At 33.5% G+C, this 21254-nt stretch overlaps 1 non-coding gene across 1 annotated transcript; it reads left to right on the top strand.

The window, feature by feature from the left end:
* The first annotated feature begins 8099 nt into the window (after positions 1-8099).
* On the top strand, positions 8100-8206 carry LOC121210607 (small nucleolar RNA R71). The gene has a single exon (XR_005905721.1). It is a non-coding gene; the product is annotated as a small nucleolar RNA R71 (small nucleolar RNA).
* The last annotated feature ends 13048 nt before the right edge of the window (positions 8207-21254 follow it).

Genomic DNA, 21254 nt, shown 5'->3' with positions numbered 1-21254 from the left:
CGTTATGTCAGAGATAAAGAGTTGACGAATTTATGAAAAATGTTTCTTTTCCTTTTGGTTTTCTTTGAGGAATCGTCAGGATCTCTATTATTTCATATGAGTAGTATTCTTGGACAGTCAGTATGGTCTTGTATCTCAGATTTCATTATCTTGGTTTTCTTATCATCCTTATTGTTTAATTTATCAATTATGGCTTATCTTTGAAGTCGATATCGGCAAAAGTGTGGGTTATGACAGTCAAGATCAAATTATATACTGATTTTCTTTCCTTGGGTAATTTTGATTATTATCAGTGAGTTCAAGCAGGATGTTATGTTTCATCTGAGTTAATATAGTTAGTAAATATCTATGACTGGCATGTTGAAAGAACTATGAAAGATTGCATGTTTGAATTGTCCTAACAACATGAAGAAAGGAACATTTTGTTATGTTATTATTTGATAATCGAAATCGACTTGGTTGTTTTTATCAAAGTCAGTTGAAATGTGATTTAAGTTACATGTAGTTAAAGCATCCTCAGTTATGGTAATAAATTTTGTGCATTCATGAGTATATCAATGGACAGTTTGAATGAAGGATTGATATTCTAAAAAGTATGATCTCGAAATATACCTATTAGATTTGTTCGAATCTGATGATTTTATTATGAGTTAAAGCTGTTTTGAATGATATAGTTATCACATTTATGAAAATTTGGATGGTCTGTGCATGTTAGCAAAGTTGAAAACAGTTGAAGATACTATTAACCGAAGCTCTGGTTCTGAGTTCAGTTTGAATTGAGTAATGAATTCATGATTTTTTAGTCGTGTACTATTGAACGTATTGGAATGTGTTTTATTACTAGAATGTAAGTGATGGTTCATGTTTTCATACGGTTAATGTCACATGTTCCCTGATTTCAAGAATTAAAGTATCTAATGTCATAGAAAGATCTGAAGTTAAGAGAGTGTTAAAGACTTGAGCTATTGAAAGATCGCGAGTAGTTATTGATTAATCTCTGGGAAAGTAGATACAGTCACAGATGTTACTAGATTGTGATTGATCGTTCATGTACAAGCAATGTTTTACCACTCTAATTAGTGGTAGTAGTTACGTTTGGTAAAAAGATTAGACTTGGAATCTTGTTAGGCAAGTTTAGCCTCAGTTTTCAAGGGTGAAAGTGGGATGTCTGACCTTCCCACTAAGCTTATTTTTCGTTGTCTATGCTATATAAGGATGTCTATAGCTAGCATGCTTCACCTTTGTTTCTTGATTTCTTCTATACATCATTAAAATTTTTAGTTATCTTTACTAGAATTGATGAGGAAAGTTTCTAGAAGTTTGTCAAACACCATTGATAAGTACTGGCTGATTGGTAATTTTTGGAAAACCCTTAGGATGATTTTGTGGGAATTTATGTCTTTGCATTAGTGCATGCATAATCAAAATTTCAGTAGATAAATGGTATGACAATTATGATTGTTTCTTATTTAGCTCAAGGAGCTAGGGTAGGTCTGAACAATCGATGTAAATAACCAATAGAGTAGATACTATCCTAAAGTTCTTATTGAGTTCCTTCTTGTTTCCTTTGAGTTATGAAATTTCTATGATATGTGGGGTGTGAAATTTAAGTTTTCCCTACTTAAGATGGGTCAATGTGTCTTGTATTAACAAGTGTGTAGTAAGTCAGTGATGTATGTGTGAGCATGGCCATGGTTGAGGTAAAAATACCTATCTTGTGTGTGAGCCTAGTACCAGATTATCAGTGACATGTGAAAATCTGGAAAGAATCATTATTTGTGATGCCTCCGATAGTGCAGCTTTATTAAGAACCAAATTGGCAGATCACGGCTCGACCTTACGGGAGAACACGTATTCAATTTAACATGGAATATGAAGACTGAAATGATTATAACTTATACGCAATTCTGGTTTTTGAAATATGGGTCCAAGTCTGGCACAAGGCTGGGTCATAGGTAAACATATGTGATTGAGGAAAGTATGTATAAGTTGGCGGTATGTACTCGCCAGGGGTACTGTAATGGAAACTTGGTATAATATGTCTATATGATTGAGTCTCAATGTTGTCTTCATTTTTGGGTTACCATCAGTAACTTGATAACCATTTTGTGTCCATTTAGAACCTACAAAGTTCAATTGAAGTTACTCTATTACTATTATTTCTTAGGATTTTGAGTAGTAGAAAAACATCAATAGAAGAGGACTATGCCAGAGCTACGCCTACGAGTGAGCCACTTACCTATTTCTTTTATCATGTATGGCTAGTTTGCAGATGGCGTATTTATATGTGTTTGTTCTTAGCTTTTGCTTTTACCTCATAGCCGTATAGTATTCTTCTTAAAGTGGATTTTCCTCTTATTATTCTCGTGTACACCAAACTCAATTGATTCACAATTTACAAACTTGCCTTTTTATTAAGTGTATTCACTATACATGGTAGCACATGTTTTAAAGATTGTCTTTATTAGTGCGTATTTTTTTCTTTAAGGATACGTTATTAAATGAACCAAAAATAATGACCTTTAACTCAAAGATGGACCCTTACAACTGGTTTCTCAAATATTTAAATTAAGCGAAAGGATTTGAGTCTATTAGTAACGCCTCGATCTGTTGGGCGGTTGATACGTGATATTTGTGACATGTTTTAAATATTTATAATGAATCATTCTTGAAACTAACTATTATCACGATGAAGGCAAGTGTACCTATCGAAAAGTAGTATAGCTTTAGCAAGACCGGATTATCGAACCCAAAGGAACTAAAACTACTAGTAATGACTGTCTTTTTATTATCTAGCCTAAGAATAATGAGGTTTGTTTTAACTAACTAATTAACTAAACTAAGAATTCACAGAAAATACAATTGGGGAATTACTTTTGGAAAACGATTGAATTAAGACAATACCTAAGGAAAAATCCACCTAGACTTCACTTGTTATTTGACTCTGAATCGGACGATTTATTCATTTGACTTGATCCGTAGAAATCCCTAAGTTATATTATTATCTCTCTCGAGACTAACAACGTCTAACCCTAGGTTGAATAATTGAAATCTCTTTCTAATTAACTCTCTAGGGTTGCATTAACTCGATTTATGGATCCCCTTATTAGGTTTCACCCTAATTCGGCAAAATCTTGTCACCCTATATCTAGGCGCGCAATCAAATCCGCTTAATTATGAAAAATGTACTCTTAGACAGGGTCTATTCCTTCTCTGAATAAGAGCTTAACTTGAATCAATATCCTGGAATATCAAAACAAGAATTAAGAACACATAATTAAGAACAAGTCAAATATTTATCATACAATTCAGATAATAATAACAAGATCTGTCTTAGGTTTCAATCCCCTTAGGTATTTAGGGGTTTTAGTTCATAACTAAAAAGGAAAAAATCTCAGAAGAATAATAAGTACAAAACATAAAGAAAAACCCAAAACTCCTGAAGGGAAATTGAGGGTAGATCTTCAGTCTTGATGATGAATCTGACTTCTAAGATGGATCAATCGACTTTCCTTGAGCAATTCCCTGCTTCATCCTCTATGTCCACCCTTTCCTCCTCCTCTAGGGTGTATTTATAGGCTTTAGAATGTCTAAGAACCTTCAAAATTAGCCTTTTCCGAATTGGGTTCAACTTGGGCTCGACAGGGACATGCCCGTGTGACACGCCCGTGTGCGATTACTTCAGGCCGTGGTCAAGCCTATTAAATAGGCACGGGCGTGTGGTCCACCCTTGTGTGTCGTGCTTCGATTCTGCCAAATTGACACGGCCGTGTGGTCTGCCCGTGTGAAGAAGTCTAGGCCGTGTTGATTTCGTACGTTGGCCCATTTTCTCCATTTTTGGCCCATTTCTCGTTCTTTTCACTCTCCTATACTCACCTAAGTATAAAACATGAAATTAAGGCATTGGAGCATCGAATTCACCAAATTTAAGGAAAAATCATCCGTAAAATGTGCTAAGCATGGGATAGAAATATGTATAAATTACGGTTTACTAAATACCCCTACACTTAAGCATTTTCTTGTCTTCAAGCAAAATCCTCAGCTTATAATCAAAATAAATTCTTCTCAACTTATAATTTCTATCGATAATATCTTAAAATAATCCATAGGTAATCATTCATTGAAAATTCAACTGAAAGAAGATCAAGGTTTCAAACGTTCCAAGTTGAGCATTTTATCATGAAAACATACGTGTCTCCCCTCATCTAAGTAATTACCTTTGATTCAAAATATCACAGAGTTTCACATTCTTACTAAAGATTCACTCAAATCACTCAAGGTGTTTAAAGACAATAAATGAAGCATTCAATAGTCAATAATGAAAAGTCATTACCATAGACTTGCATGAAAATCAAATCTCCACCACTATAAATTGAGATGAAACATCAATCAAAAGGTCTTTAGAGGGTTGTAACTTGGCTTTGGTTAGAGGGTGTGGTCACAAACTGAAAGAAAGGGTTAGAATCGAGATTGAATTGAAAAATTGTCTAACTAGAAAAATGACTAGTCATCAATTGCGTACAACAGAGCTTTTTCTCAGAATATGAAATTTAACTACTTTAGCTTAGAAGATTACTACTACTAATAAGTACACATTACTACTACTAATAAGTACACATGTTTTTTTTAAGAACAAGTTAAATTACAAAATAGAATAAAACATAGCTAAGCAACTATTCCAACTCAAATCTCGACAAAAATAGGGATCAAATTAATTTAGGGGATTTCGACAATAATGAGTTATGGGTTAATATTGAGGGTAAATTAATGAATGAGTTGTTAGACTCAAGGGTGTTCACTAAGGGTTAATTGTAAAGGTAGGCTTTTATGGTGTGAGTGGGTTAAACCTAAGTGCCTTTATCATTTTGACATATCAAATCAAATAGTGTGGTCTTGACATGCATAATCAAGCAAGTTCTAGAATAACAATTCAATACTGACGCACTCATAATGAAAGTGAGCATGAAAGAAATAATAGATGCTCTAAAGGCTCAAGATCTCACAAAAATTATGGCTTTTTTATGTTTAAACTTGTGAATTCTAACTCAATTTAAACTTGTGAATTCTAACTCAAAATAATACCTAAACTTGGGGAAAATAACCTAAAAGTTTTTAATTCTTCAAAAATCAACTTGTCATGCTTGATTCCCTAATGTCTTGAAGTTTAAACAATCAATGCAGAATTGCCTATGTTTTTATTCAAGATATATCAATAAACATTATAGACTAATTGGAATTCATTACCCTCCCACACTTAAGATGTACATTGTCCTGAATGGACAAATATAGATATATTGACCAATATAAATATAAGTTCATAAGATAGGGAGAGAAGTGACACTTCCTGAGTTAAAAATGGATGACATTCCTGGATTAGCGAGAGCGAGGTTTGGAAATAAAGCTGGAGGGCAAGCATGATTCTAAAGGATAAAAGGAGAATTGAGGGAATAATTTAATAGTAATCATAAAGATAAGTCGTGTTTAAAAACAAATGAGACTTCAAATAAATTAGAGTAAAAACAAAGGTAAAAGAAAATAAAATAAAAGAGATAATCTAATTTTAAAAGTGGCATGGCCATGTCCCTCTCCCGTGTGGTATGTGTCCAGCCCATGTTTGTCGAGAATTGAGAGATCGTCACACGGCCGGAGGACACGGCTGTGTGTTTAGGCTGTGTGGTAGCCTGATTGTGTTGCACGACCGTGTGCAATGTGGCTCACTTCTCCCATGCTCGTGTACCCATGCGCACGCCTGTGTTATTTTGACAGTGTCGACCATGGGTGTGGGGCACGGGCGTGTCACACGCCCTTGTTTTTTTTACAGTTTTGCCCACGGTCATGTCACACGGTCGTGGCAACTTATCGCAGCCCTTGGTTGGAAAAAAAACTTTTGCCCTATTTGCACACGGCCGTATCGCACAGCCGTGTCATTACCCGTGGTGTAGACACGGCATAAGGCACCCCCGTGTGCCAAGCCGTGTGGTTTTGGAAAGCCTATGTTCAATGATTTGGTTAGTATGTTAGATTTTAAAAACTAAAATTTAAAGAAAGTAATATTGTTAGTGCTCGGGTTGCCTCCTGAGAAGCACTTATTTAAAGTCTAAGCTAGACTTTCCTCTCCATTGAACGGTCATGGTGGTTTGAGGAGTTTATACTCCTTATTCCTTCTATGAATCTCATCAAAATAAGGTTTTAGGCAGGTATTGTTTACCTTAAAAGTGCCAAACTTGGGATGACTTACCTCGGCTGTACCGAATGGGAAAATGCTAAGTACCGTAAGAGGGATTTCTTCATTTAGTTTGGTAGTGACAATGTGAGGATCTGAGGCATCTAATAAAACTTTATCTCCAACCGTAAGTTGATTTGGAAAGGTATTAAGGTTGTTCTAGCGTAGTTTTGGTTTATCGTGTGTTCTCGGTTTATGTGTCCACCAGTCATCTAGCTCCTTGATTTGTAGCCTTCATTCTTCATGAATAGGTCCTCTACTATTGCTTAAAAATGGCTCATGTACTTCTTTCAAACTCATTTCCTGCAAAGTAGGGTGCACCATATTGTCAGTTTTAGTAGAATGGTTTAGACAATCATCTTCAATTTTTGATGTGTTGCCGGAATTGCGAGCTTGAAGGGTGATTGTTTCCTCTCCCACATAAAGTGTCAGCTCACCTATGCCCACATCAATAATCGTTCTAGCAGTTGCTAAAAAGGGTCTTCCTAAAATCAAAGGAGTGTTGCTATCCTCCACTATGTTTAGAACAATGAAGTCAACGAGAAATATAAATTTATCGATTTTAACTTGCACATCTTCAATAATACCCCTAGGAAATCTTATAGTTTTATCTGCTAATTGAATGCTCATCCTAGTCTGTTTGGGTTTCCCAAGACCTAGTTGTTTAAACATTTTGTAAGGCATGACGTTAATACTAGCCCCTAAATTAGCTTATGCATTATTAACATCTAAACTACCAATTAAGCAAGGAATTGTAAAACTCCCTGGATTTGCCAATTTTTTGGGTAGCTTATTCTGTAGAATAGCTGAGCAAACTGTGTTTAGCTCCACATGTAACCTTTCATCTAAATTTCGTTTATTTGCTGGAAGCTCCTTTAAAAATTTGACTGCGTTTGACATCTGTGAAAGTGCTTCAATAAACGGTAAGTTAATATGTAGTTTCTTTTAAAGTTTAAGGAATTTACCAAATTGTTCATTTGAGCGGTCTTTCCTTGTCACATTGGGGTATGGCACACGAGGTTTATATTCTGGACTTACCGATTTTTGTTCGTTGTGATTTACCTCACCTTTACCTTTGTTTATCTCAGTTTCTTGCCTTGGTTCTGGTTCAGTTGTGACTAACCCTTCCTCATCTTGACTAGTAATCGCGTTGAGTTGCTCCATTAGGTTAGATTCTATGTTGCTTGGCAAGCTACCTTGTGGTCATTCAGAAATCAACTTGGCGAGCTGTCCAATCTGAGTTTCGAGCCCTTGGATTGATGCTTTTCAATTTTTGAGTGCCGTCTCGTTATTCTGAAAATGAGTCTCTGACACCGAGATGAATTTGGTTAGCATGTCCTCAAGGTTCGGCTTTTTTTCTTGCTGGTAGGGTGGTTGTTGGTAGCCTAGAGGTGGTCACTAATTTCCTTGGCCTCCCCATGAGAAATTTGGGTGGTTCTTCCAACCTGCATTGTAAGTGTTACTATAAGGATTATTTTGAGATCGAAGATTATTAGCCATGTAATTTAACTGCTCATTGTCCATGTTGTGGCCATAAGGTTGGTATTCTGAACTGCTTGATCCACCCCTACTTGCTTCGCACTGCATTACTGGGTGAACCTGTGAAGAACTAAGAAAATCATCAATTTTTTTATTTAAGAGTTCTACCTGATTAGAGAGCATGGTGACCGAATCGACGTTATAAACACCGGCTATTTTCGTTGGCTTTGTCCTCATGACTTGCCATTGATAGTTATTCAGTGACATCTCCTCTATAAACTCATAATCATCTTCAAGTGTTTTATTATTGATGGTTCCACCAGCAGCTACGTCAACCATTTTTCGAGTTGAAGGATTCAGGCCATTATGAAAGGTTTGAACCTGTAGCTAGAGTGGTAACCCATGATGAGGGCATCTTCACAAAAGGTCTTTGTATCTCTCCCATGCATCGTAGAGTGTCTCTAAATCCATCTGCACAAAAGAAGAGATATCATTACATAATTTAGCCGTTTTAGCCGGGGAAAAGTATTTTAATAGAAACTTTTCAGTCATTTGTTCCCAAGTAGTGATTGACCCTTGTGGTAACGAGTTCAACCACTGTTTAGCTTTGTTTCTCAATGAAAAGGGAAATAGCCGAAGGCGAATGGCATCATCAAAAATGCCATTAATTTTAAATGTATCACATAGTTCTAAAAAGTTTGCTAAGTAAGCATTGGGATCTACGTCCTGCAAACCATCAAACTAAACAAATTGCTGTATCATTTGAATTGTGTTAGGTTTTAGTTCAAAATTATTTGAAGCAACAGCCGGTCTAACTATGCTGGATTCAGTTCCTGTTAAAGAAGGTTTAGCATAATCATACATAGTGCATGGAGCAGGACTCTGATTAACAGCAATCATAAGAGGTAGCGGATTTTCTTGATTTTTAGCCATCTCCTCGGTTGTGGTTGAAGTATCGTCATCTTGCCCGTCCGTTGTGTATCTTAAGCTTCGCTTTATTTCTCTTTGGTTTTTGTGAGCTATGCGATCGATCTCATTGTCAAAAAGTAATGGTCCTGACGGGTTTCTTCAAGTCATAAACTTTAAGAACCTGCCAGAAAAAGGGAAAAAGAAGAATTAGTAATAAAAATTAGAATAAAATTTAAATTGCAGTAAAAGTAAATGGCTAAAGTAAAAAAAAGTGTGTGTTCCTAATATCTTAGTTCCCTGACAACGGTGCCAAAAAGTGTACCTATCGAACAGTAGTATAGCTTTAGAAAGACCAGATTATCGAACCCAAAGGAACTAAAACTACTAGTAATGACTGTCTTTTTATTATCTAGCCTAAGAATAATAAGGTTTGTTTTAACTAACTAATTAACTAAACTAAGAATTCATAAAAAATATAATTGGGGAATTACTTTTGGAAAAAACGATTGAATTAAGACAATACCTAAGGAAAAATCCACCTAGACTTCACTTGTTATTTGACACTGAATCGGATGATTTATTCATTTGACTTGATCCGTAGAAATCCCTAAGTTATATTATTATCTCTCTCGAGACTAAAAACGTCTAACCCTAGGTTGAATAATTGAAATCTCTTTCTAATTAACTCCTTAGGGTTGCATTAACTCGATCTATGGATCCCCTTATTAGGTTTCACCCTAATTTGACAAAATCTTGTCACCCTATCTCTAGGCGCACAATCAAATCTGCTAAATTATGTCAAATGTACTCTTAGACAAGGTCTATTCCTCCTCTGAATAAGAGCTTAACTTGAATCAATATCTTGGAATATCAAAACAAGAATTAAGAACACATTATTAAGAACAAGTCAAATATTTATCATACAATTTAGATAATAATAACAAGATCTGTCTTAGGTTTCATTCCCCTTAGGTATTTAGGGGTTTTAGTTCATAACTAAAAGGGTAAACATCTGATACGAATAATGAATACAAAACATAAAGAAAATCCCAAAACTCCTGAAGGGGAATTGAGGCGAGATCTTCAGTCTTGATGATAATCTGGCTTCAAAGATGGATTAATCGGCTTTCCTTGAGTAGTTCCCTGCTTCCTCCACTGTGTCCCCCTTTTCCTCTTCATGTAGGGTGTATTTATAGGCTTTAGAATGCCTAATAAACCTCAAAATTAGCCTTTTCTAAATTCGACTCAACTTGGGCTCGATAGGGACACACTCGTGTACGATTACTTCAGGCCGTGGTCAAGCCTGTTAAATAGGTACGGGCGTGTGGTCCCCCCGTATGAGTCATGCTTTGATTCTTCCAAATTGACATGGCCGTGTGGTCTGCCCGTGTGAGGAAGTCCAGGTCGTGTTGATTTCGTTCGTTGGCCCATTTTCTCCATTTTTGGAACGGTTCTCGTTCCTTTCACTCTCCTATGCTCACCTAAGTATAAAACATGGAATTAAGGCATTAGGAGCATCGAATTCACCAATTTTAAGGAAAAATCATCCATAAAATGTGCTAAGCATGGGATAGAAATATGTATAAATTACGGTTTATCAGTGGTTCGTTTAGTTGATTGATATACACCATGTCTTCCTAACAGAGTAAGGAGTACTACATACCTTTAAAGTATTTATCAAGTATTGATCCAACATCGATACCTTCTATTTGGTATTGATAAAATACCCTTGGTATCGATATTGATGGATCCAATGATTACTAAATTATGCATTAAATGCTAATAGTATCGATGCCTATAGAAAAAGTATCAATACCTGTTGTTACAAGTGACATTAATGCATTGGTATTTTCATCCCCAATGACTCTATTCAATACTCCAACAACAACAACAGCTGGAAATCAATTTGGGAGTATTAATACCATTTTCAAAAGGTTCTATAACAACAAGAGAGATTATCCAAACTTAAATTTCAATCAAACAACCTTTGTGCTTAAATTTTCATACTTTTGTTGTTCACACTTTTGAGTTTTAATCATTATTCATTCAAATCAAGTGTTTTTTTTTGTTTCATTTGTTCTCAATTGGTAAAGAATCCAATCTTGTAAGGATTAACTCTTAGTTTACTTATTTGTTTCACTCTTTGAGAAGGTTACATCTTAAGGTTTGGGTAGAAACCTTAAGGGAGTTGTAAGGTTAAATGTTGTCATCAAAGGTTAATCAAATTAGTGAATTTGGGAAATCGTTAGTAGTGGAGTAGGCAATTGGGGCCGAACCACTCTAAATCATTGTATTCATTTGATTTATCTTTTCTTCAAGCTTCCACAAAATTTTAAAAGCCAGTTCACCCTATTTTGGTGATTCAGATTGATTAATTGAGCTAACAGTAGTGAGATTTTATTTTGTAAGAATAAATTCTATTTTTTGGGAATTACAATTTATATTGATTTCTATTAAGAGAATTGTTTTCCTACTAAAAGTAATTAAATCGTTTCATGTTTTGTGTTTGGTTCATGCTGCTCAATGCCACACTCGACGCAATTTAGGGTATAAGTATAGCGGACAAGGTTGCTTGGTTGAAAGTCAAGAATGATTTAAATTTTTCTTATTCAAAGCACATATACTTTTTGAGAAAAGGTTTGTTGGTATAAAAATCATAAATCAACTTGAATTTTAAAAATTGTAAACTTTCGCTGTAACTAAAAACCTTTTTCTAACCAAATTTTCCAACAATTGGTATCAAAGCCAGATTGTGTTATGGTTATAGCATAAATTGATACCGATTTTTCTCTCTTCTTCATGTTTGGTTAGTTTTGACAAGATGTGACATTCTTGTAATTATATGTATGTTTTATGTTATTTATGTGAATACATATATTTTAATTATTTTATTATATATATGATGAAGTAATTTTTCCAAAGTTGTGATTCCTAAAAATTTGGTTGAGTGTAAATTTAGGTTTTATTAATTTTTTGGGATATGCAATTAGATTCTAGACTATCATCTCCTCATAAGCTTTAAATATTTTTTTATTTAGAATAATTCTTGTGAATTGAAAATGAACTTAAAATTTTTTGTACCCAAATTTTAAAGGTGAATCTCGAATAACTGAGACATATCCAAAACTGATCAAAGCGATGCAAAACTATCTAGCCAACCAACAAAAAAGTAATAGTGGGCTGACTGTCGGTGGTTGCACGACTGATGGCAGTGGTTGATGGTGATGGTGATGGAAATAGTAACACGTGATGGTGATGGCAGTTTGACAGTAGACCTCTTTGGTGTTTTTTCAAAGTTTCAAGTTTTTGGAAAACCCTAAACCAAGATATTTGGTTTTCACCCAGAAGACCAAAAGAATGCATTGGGTTAAATAATGTAATTATTTTATTATCTATTTTTCTAGGATGAAATCATGAAAACTTTGGCTGGTCAAAGTCATTTAATTTTATACTTTTATATGACAGCGTGAGATATTTAAATAGAATGAAAAGTATGTTCATACATATGTATGATAAGCATGCCATATAGTTTAGGAAATGAATGTCACATGTATTTTTCATGACATTTTAATCATTTAAGATTGACATTGGACATTAAAAATCTTTCATGTTTTCTAGAATATTAACTTGCAATCAAATGTAGTAATTTTGGTCTATTTCAACACTTAAAGAGCTTGTTTTCTAGGCAATTTAATATGTTATATTATGTTTTCAGTATTTAGTACTTAGGATTAAAAGTTAATAAAAACAAGTGTTTTTAACACATTTTTGAATGTTGATACCTCTTAGGCTGACATGGGCCCTAGATAAGGTGAATTTATGTATTTAAGTGTACAAGAGGCTTAATTTTAAGCCCAATTGACGTAGGAACTTAGGATGAGTGATGCACAAGCTTCCTAAGTCGTGAAAACATGAGAAAAATGTCCAAAGCTACAGAATGCCTTGCGTGGTGTGACACGCAATGTCTATGTTGCAACACGCAGCCTTGTCTTGAGCCACAATAGCCCTGTGTTGAGCCAGATCAACCTTTTTTGAGCCATAAGTTTGAACTTCAGCTAATAGAAAAGATGACGTCAGAAACCATATTGTGTAAGATTCTCAAAGATTTCATTCTTGCACCCAAAGTATTGGGGGCATATCGGGCATAAAGTGCACGTGTTTTAGCTTATAAATCAGAGGCTTTTGTACACAAATAAGGAGGAATCCATCAACCCATTCATCAAACACAATTTTTAGTTTTCTTTTCTTCTATGTTTTAGTCAAAAATTTTCTATTTTGATGTAAAGACAATATCGAATGGAGATTGCTCCAAATTCGTGCTTCAATATATATATTCATGAGCATTCTCTCTACTATTCTATTTTGTTCTTTTATTTATATGTCATTAGCCTGATAAACTAATGTTTGTATAAATATTAGAATAAATCTTGTGCTTTATTCATATCTTGCATGATCTATTTATTGAACTAATTGAGTAATTAGTCAATTCAATTAATTAACAAAAGAATAAGGGTTCATAATAGGGTTAGTTGGTATAGATTACACATTCCTAAATCCTAAGCTTGACAATCCTAGGAAGTTATCATAAGGGAGACGAGATCGGAAGATAAGTTGAACTGAGTAAATCGTAGTTATCCTAGTGGAGAAAGTGTGGTCAGGAGATAAGCGAGTATTCGTTGATTAATTAATTAGTAGAGGTCGAGAGGTAATACTAGTTAATTAATTGCTAATTCGTAGTAAAACCCAATTTCAAAAATTAGTTAATCTTATGTTTATTAATTAGGGATTTAATCAATCATAGGATAAAGGCACGCATTGTTGACAGTAGGAATAGGAAAGTCCATTAGGTTAATTTTAGGTTAGTTAATTTAATTTGTTTAGTTAAAATAATTTTTATTTGGATTAACACTATTAATTTATGAGTTGATTAGATTAGTAATTATTTTCTATAATTAATTTAATTTAGTTTCTCCAACCTGTAATCCCTTGGGTACGATCCTCGAATACTTCCAAGTGTTTCGTTGTAATTGAACTATATTACAAATTGACCCATACGCTTGTGGACATTGCCAAATTAATTTAATAGATTTTTGGGTGTGATATTTAACTACAGATGATAACACGTTTATGGGCAGTCACCATGAAAGAAAAGAAAAGAAAAGAAAGCGTCCAAAGCCATAAAAAATTGTCATGGCGTGACACGAAATGTCTGTGGCATGACACGCACCTTGTGTTAAGCAACAACAGCCCTATGTTGAGCCATAGCCTAAACGTGGGTCACAATGATGTCAACAATCGTATTTTGACAGTTTTTCATTTATTTTATTTCTTACTTTCACCCAAAGTATCATGGAAAAATTGAGCATAAAGTGTACATCTTTTAGCCTATAAATAAGAGGCTTCTATACACAAATTAGGGCAGTAGTCCATCATCCCATTCCTCAAACAAAGTTTTTAGTTTTCTTTTCTTTTCATGTTTGTTTAGTAAAAAAAAAATATTTCAATGTAAAGACAATAGCGGGCAGAGATTGCTCCGGCACCACCCTTCAATATATTCATGAGTGGTCAGCTGTTTAACATCACAACAATAATGTGCAAGCATACACTATCGATGCAAGTATAGTTTACAGATATGAGTTTGTCAGATATCGATCCTACGAGGATGGTTGTCTTTTGTTTATTAATGTTAGTGCAATAAATAGATGGAAACGAGATAAATTGTGAGAGTAGTTGTCGAAGTAATAACTTGAAAACAATAAGATAAAATATGATAATGGTAAACTGGGATCCCCAATGTGAATATTCAACAAAATGCTAAGTGCTTACAAGGTATAAAAAGTTAGGGGATTGTCAATGCAATAAATTGCAATGAATATCTTACCAAACTTAACTTTCTATTTAATCAAAGACTTAAACATGCACATTAGCCATAGCATCCGATGATGGCTATGGAACACCATTAAGAACAAGTGGATTAAATTCCTCTAATCCTCAAGCAACTTCCATTGTCATGCTTGTTAGCTTGAACTTTCGCTACACCTTCCAGTGTCACTGACCGCAATAACACTTCCGTGCTAAAAACATTTGAACCCAAAGATTAAACATTAAAATCAAGCTTGAATAAAATAAAATTTAACCTAAAAATCATGTGTACTTCCATACTAACATGATATAGAAAGTAACCACCAGCATTTAGAAAAGAAAAATAAAAGAAAAAAGTGGGGAACACCATTCCTAGACAACTCGACCTGAATCTCTCTATTCTCTCTTGTGTTACTCTGAGGGCTCCTCGTCAGGAGTAAGCTGCATTCTTTTTATGTCAGTTCACCCGTCGGAGTTTAAGTCTCCATATTCGAAAGCTTCAAAGGATAGGTTGAAGAAGATGATATACCCAAAAAGCTCTCTCTTTCTTCTTCTCTTGTGAATATTTATATTTTTCCCCAAATAGGCTAGGTGTCGTTTCATCAGAATCATGTTGACTCTGTATGTACAAGTTAGTTGTATCAGACTGGATAGCTCACGTATCTCTTTTCCTATCTGAACAGTTGGCAGGTGTGGCGACAATTCTGGGCGCAATCTGAAAATACTCATGTAGTGTCATTAGTACCAAAACATGACAAAATTAAGGATAAAAAAACTAAAATCCACTTAGTTATAAAATGCAAATTCCTAAACTGAAAATACTAAAATATGTGCTAAAGATAAGTAAATAGGAACAAATTAACCAATAAATAGGGAGAAAACATATGTTCTTTCTAGTACTCTCACACTCCAAAACTTGAGTTCTCACTTGTCCTTAAGTAAAACAGAAACTAGCAAGGCTACACAAGAATTCACTAAGGCAAATGATCATTCTAGCAACTTGAATCACCTAAAATCCCAATGAATGATTCACATTCAAATGATAGAATATTGCATCAAGAATACATAACTATGAATGAATAAGATTACATCTTCAACAAAACCAACATCATGCTTCAAATCCTAAATTCTATCTACCAATACAACATTTATTGTACAATATATGTCTTTTTTTTGTGAATAAGGGATATCATTGAATTGTTGTACCCTTGTTCCTGAGAAGCAATGATGGAGTGTAACAAACCCCCAAGGAGTACGTAATTGCACCGGCATACACTCGTGCAGAGATAGCCTTTGGCCAGATTCATTTTTCTAAAGCTTGCATTGAAGTGTTCCCTCTTTAACATTTCATAATACACCTACTTTGAAGTGTCTCTTATTCATAACTATATATATATAAGCAGCTGTAAAAGGAAGATTCATTCAAGATTTAAGAAATGCTACTAGTCATCCATTACTAATGCAACCTAAATCATTCATCAAAGAATTGAAGATACAACATTTAGTCAAATTTATCCGACTTATTCATTGATAGTTCACATGATTCAAGAATTAAGCATCAAATGTAACAAAAATTTTCAAACACATGTGCATAAACCAAAAATAAACCTTAAATGCTTCATTAATATTAAAAAAATAATATGAAATGTGGGTGAATTTCCAAACCCCATATGAATTCCCCCAAACTTAAACTTTACAATGTCCCTAATACACGAACATTAAAATGCGATGACAACAAAAATGCAACGACAATGTGCACTAACAAAATGAAAATTACAGCTACATGCAATGCATGGATCCTGTAACTAAAACTTAAAATAAACGAACTCAGTTTTCCTCAGCCATCAATGTAGCTGCATGATGTTTCTTCCTTTTCTTTTTCCCCTCCTTCTTAACCTTTTTATCTTTAGAGTCCTTTCTCTTATTTTCTTTGGGCTTAGCACAGTCCTTGGATCGCTCTTAAATTTTTGACGCTACCTCAGCATCATCAACTGCTTCTTGTGTAGGAGGGGCCACCTTGAGTGGTCCGGTATAAACTGCTATAGCCAATGAATTGTGGTGCTCCTCACTTGTTTCCTCTGTATCTCTCACCTGTCTAGCTCCATCTCGCTCCAGATTATCATTAGTTGCATCCATATACTCGGAAGCATTGACAATGTTCTCAATAGATTCTTTGTCAGCAACTTTTGCCTCAGTATTTTTGTAACATCCCATTTTCAGTGAAATTGGAACAATGGTTTTGAGACCATAAATCTGAGCCAAAAAGAAAATTTATTTTAATATTATTTCATGGTCTGCATTATGATAGGAAAGTCATATGAAAATTCTGATAAGAAAATTTTATCGATTATGTGTTTAATTAGGGAAAGGACCAAATTGTATAAAATGCAAAACTTTAATTCTAGTAGCTATAAGTATCAAATAACTATGAAATTCAAAACTTGAGGTCCTTATATGGCAATTAGACCATTAAAGAAAATTTAGTAGATATTTTTGATGAATCATCCATGAAAAATTAGAAAAAGGCAAGGACTAAAATAGAAAGTGGAAAATTTAATGGATGATAAATAATTAAATAGAAATAGTATCATTTTATATCATCTTCATCCCCAAAAAATTCCATGGAAACCCTAGGAGAGAGAAAAGAATCTAATCAAGCTTAATTAGGTATGTTTTCTTGTCCCTTTTTTTGTAATTTTTATATTTTTGAGATCAAGATAGTTTAATCTATCTATTTTGGGGATTAATTTGAAAAGTTATCAAAGTATAAACATTTTTCCACGGATGAATATGATGAAAATTTTAAATTTATGGTAGAAAATGAAAGGTTGTTGTTAGATAAACAACTTTTACAAAGAGAATTTTGATGAAAATATGATTTAGGGACTAAATTGTAAAGATGTAAAAGTTATGAAAAAAATTCTAAATTTTTGTGAAATACATGTGCTGTAAAAGTTATATGAAAATTTCAGTTAGGCTCGGAATAAGGATTAAATTGCATGAATTTCAATTTTCGAGCCTAGGGATGAGACAGTCATTTGTTAAAAGTATAGGGGCAAAATAGTAATTTTACCTAGGATGTAAATTGAATTAAATTGAGTATGAAATGGATTAAATTGATGTTAAATTTATTTATATAGATCTTGAAAGACCTAATATCGAGTTGGATCGAGGAAAACAAAAAGTTTTGGATTAGTAGATTTTGTATACAAACAAGTATTGAGGCAAGTTCGTGTAACTAAATTGTGTACATTCTTCTGTTTGAATTGAATGTTGTATATGTGCATTATGAATTTGTTATATAAATGAAAATAATTATATATCTGATATACCCGAGATTTTTAATTCCTGTTTGAATAAGTGAAATTCGATAGATACAAGTTTTCCCAAATTGGTTGTGGTCTTGAATACGTTGCAGACACACCATGGATCAAAAGAGCATCCTGTTATTAGCCCTCTCGAGCTTCTTGTTATATGGTTCAGCGAGCTTCTCGTTATAGCTCTTCAGAGTTTCCCAATAGGTTGTGATTCTACATTTGTTGTGGACACACCTTAGCTGTTATGAGCATCCCGATTAAAGGCTCTTCGTGAGCTTCTCTTGAATTGGCTCTTTGTGAGCTTCCCGATAGTGGTCGCTTGAACTTCCCGATATTTGCTATCCAGAACTTCCCAATATTATTATTTGTGAACTTTCTGATTATGGCTCTTATGAGCTACCCGTTATATATAGTCCGGATAAGCTTCTCGATAGGCTCTTTATGAGTTTCCCGAAATGACTCTGTGTGAGCTTCCCATTACAAAGCTCGAAAGTGTGTTTCCTGATTATGTGTAACAACTCGATTTAGACCCTAATCAGAACGGTGGTCTCAGGACCAGGAATTCGAGTCAAAAAAATATTTTAAAATTATTTTCTGTGTTTATTATTTGTAATTTTTTTTGTGTGAAATTTTCGTGCTTTAATTTTATTGTTTGAGTTCCGATTAAACAAAAGGATTTAATCGCGTAAAATGAAAATTTGGTGGTTAGTTTTAAAAGGGTCGAATAGTGGTTGTCCTTTTCATGTGGAGGATTTACGTTGCAATTAACCCATTGATTAAATGAATGGACGGTATTAGGCATATATTATATGGTTTTCTAATAAATTTATTACGCTTAAACATGTAAATTAAACATTAAGTTAATATAAGTTATAATATATCATAAAACATAAAAAAATAAAGCCATAAGTGTCCATACTTTTTCATGACCGAATAAAAATAAAAGAAAAAGAAAGAAAGCTTCCATAGATTCGGCCATTATTGATAGCTTGATTCAAGGGGAGTTCTAGCTTGGTTTTTTATAATTTTTACGTTTTTTGGATCATTGCTAAGTTATCTACAAGACCCATACTTGAATTTTTGATTTTGGTGAATATTTTGAGTTATGCCATTTTTGAGAGCTTATGATTTTTTGTTGTTTGATGGTAGAAAATAAAAGATATGTAATAGATTAACATGTTTTATAATGCAATTTTTGATGATTTTGAGTAATTAGGACTAAATTGAAAAAATAATAAATTGAGGGACTAAAATCTAAAATAAATGAAATGTGTGGACTTGTATGAACACTAGAAGTATTCGGCCTAAGCATGGTGTGTGCAAATTTTGCATGTTTTGTGTTTTTTGCAATTTAGACTAAATTGTAAAAGGTGCAAAATGGCAGGGTAAAGCAGTAATTTACCCATTTATGTGTTTTTGGATGAATTTGATTGAACATTTGATTAAATAAGTTTAGTTTATATTAATTTAGATCAAGAAAATAGAAAATCAGATTTGGATCGGGGGGAAACTAAAGTTGTCGACTAGCTGTCCCGTTCTTTTTTCATCGTCTAATGTAAGTTTATAAGCAAATAGACGTTGTTAATTTTAATTAAATGCAAAGTATATATGCTGGAATGAAATGTGTAAACATATATTTATAATAGCCGAATGTATAGAAGATTGGAAACTATATTTGTGAGCTCGATTTGACTGAGATACGACGTCCAAAAGTCTCATATGAACCTTAGGAATAGCTAGGATAATCTATCATGTCATAGGATTTCGATATGTGATGTGCGAGTAAGACCATGGCATCAATATATGTGTGCGAGTAAGACCCTGTCTGGGACAGTGGCATCGATATGTGATTACATGTAAGACCACGTCTGGGACGTTGGCATTTACGATATGTGATTATCCGAGTGTCCTATCCAATTCCGAATGGTTCATCGGGCAACGATAAGTGTGATCGAATGTGTAAATTGAGCTAAAATAATCAGGTTGAATTAGTTTATTTCCTAATTGAAATAAGGTAAGTAAGTTACTTGATATTTGTTGTAAGTCTTGTATGAAGTAAAGGAAGAATGTATGTGAACATGGTAAGTGTATTCAGCTTTGTGAAAAATGATATGAAAATTATGGAATTGATTCTTGAATATGTATATATATGACCATGTATATTCGACCTCATAAGTAATATATGTACATGATGTTATATTATGATTATTGAGCTTGTGCATATAGGTGTATGTATATTTGGTTATATAATGACATTTAGGTTTTGAAAGTTGAATGATAATTTGTTATTTTATTTATATGAACATTCGGCCAAGGTAGCATTTGTGTGTGAAAATGTATTATTTATGAAATTTGTAAGTTTGAGACTAATTGTGGTAATGATAATATAATTTGGTTTAGTTTAATTGAGTTGATTATATCATTGGGTTGTTTATATACTTATGACTTTCTAAGCTATGTAATATTATTGTATGTGTTTGTGTTTGCCTCTATTTTATAGATTTTGGAGTCGAGTTACGAGCTCGGGGATCGTCAGCAATGTCTATCACACTATCGATTGTCTTCGGTATCTTTATATGTGAACTTTCGAATCTATGGTATGTATAGGCTGGATTATGTTTTGAAATGTTGTATTTTGGTCTATGTATAATTTGAGCCATGCGAAAATGGCTTAACTTCTATGCTTGAGTTCAGTTTTGGTTTAATTATGGTTTAAGTTCATTTTGGGTATTATGCTATGTGCCATGGATGATTAGGATTTGTGATATGTGTTTATGTATTGAGGTTGGTTGATGATTTCGGATGTGGTAAGAATGAATTGGTTATGATGTATATTTTCTCTTGGTTTGAGCTTATATTGAGAGCGTATCCAAGATATATGATGTTTGTGAAGTTTTTTATGTATTCGATCATATGGTTTATAATGGTTGTTAATCGAGCTGAGATATATCATATATTAGCTAGATATAAATCAAGATAAATGTATGGGGTAAATTCGGTGTTCACTTATGGACTATATTAATGATACCTGATATGTTGTTATGGTAAGTCGGGCATATTGGGACCTAGATTTATATAAAGAGATTGGATTAATGACTAAAGGATATGTATGCTTTGGTATTTGATCATGATATGTTAGTTGAGTTCTTATATATTTTTACATGTATATATATGCGCTTTTATTATGGTTGATATGTATATGTGTATGTCTATATAAATTAGTAGTTATTTGTAAGCTTACGAATATGTACAAATGAATTATGTTAGCTATATAGATAAGGAAATGAAATAGGTTTTATATATAACCTTTGGTAATGTTGGTTTTGCTTATGAATTTGGGTTATTAATTTGTATAGATATGACATGAATTGTTTGAGTGTAATGATACTAATTAATTAAATAAGGTAACTTGTTTGATTCATAGTTATAATTTTGAATACCATAGTTATTAAATAACTATATGA

Source organism: Gossypium hirsutum, chromosome A11, assembly GCF_007990345.1.
Source record: "Gossypium hirsutum isolate 1008001.06 chromosome A11, Gossypium_hirsutum_v2.1, whole genome shotgun sequence".
Lineage (NCBI taxonomy): Eukaryota > Viridiplantae > Streptophyta > Magnoliopsida > Malvales > Malvaceae > Gossypium > Gossypium hirsutum.
Note: the sequence above shows the minus strand (reverse complement) of the source record. Positions and strands in the feature narration are given on the sequence as shown.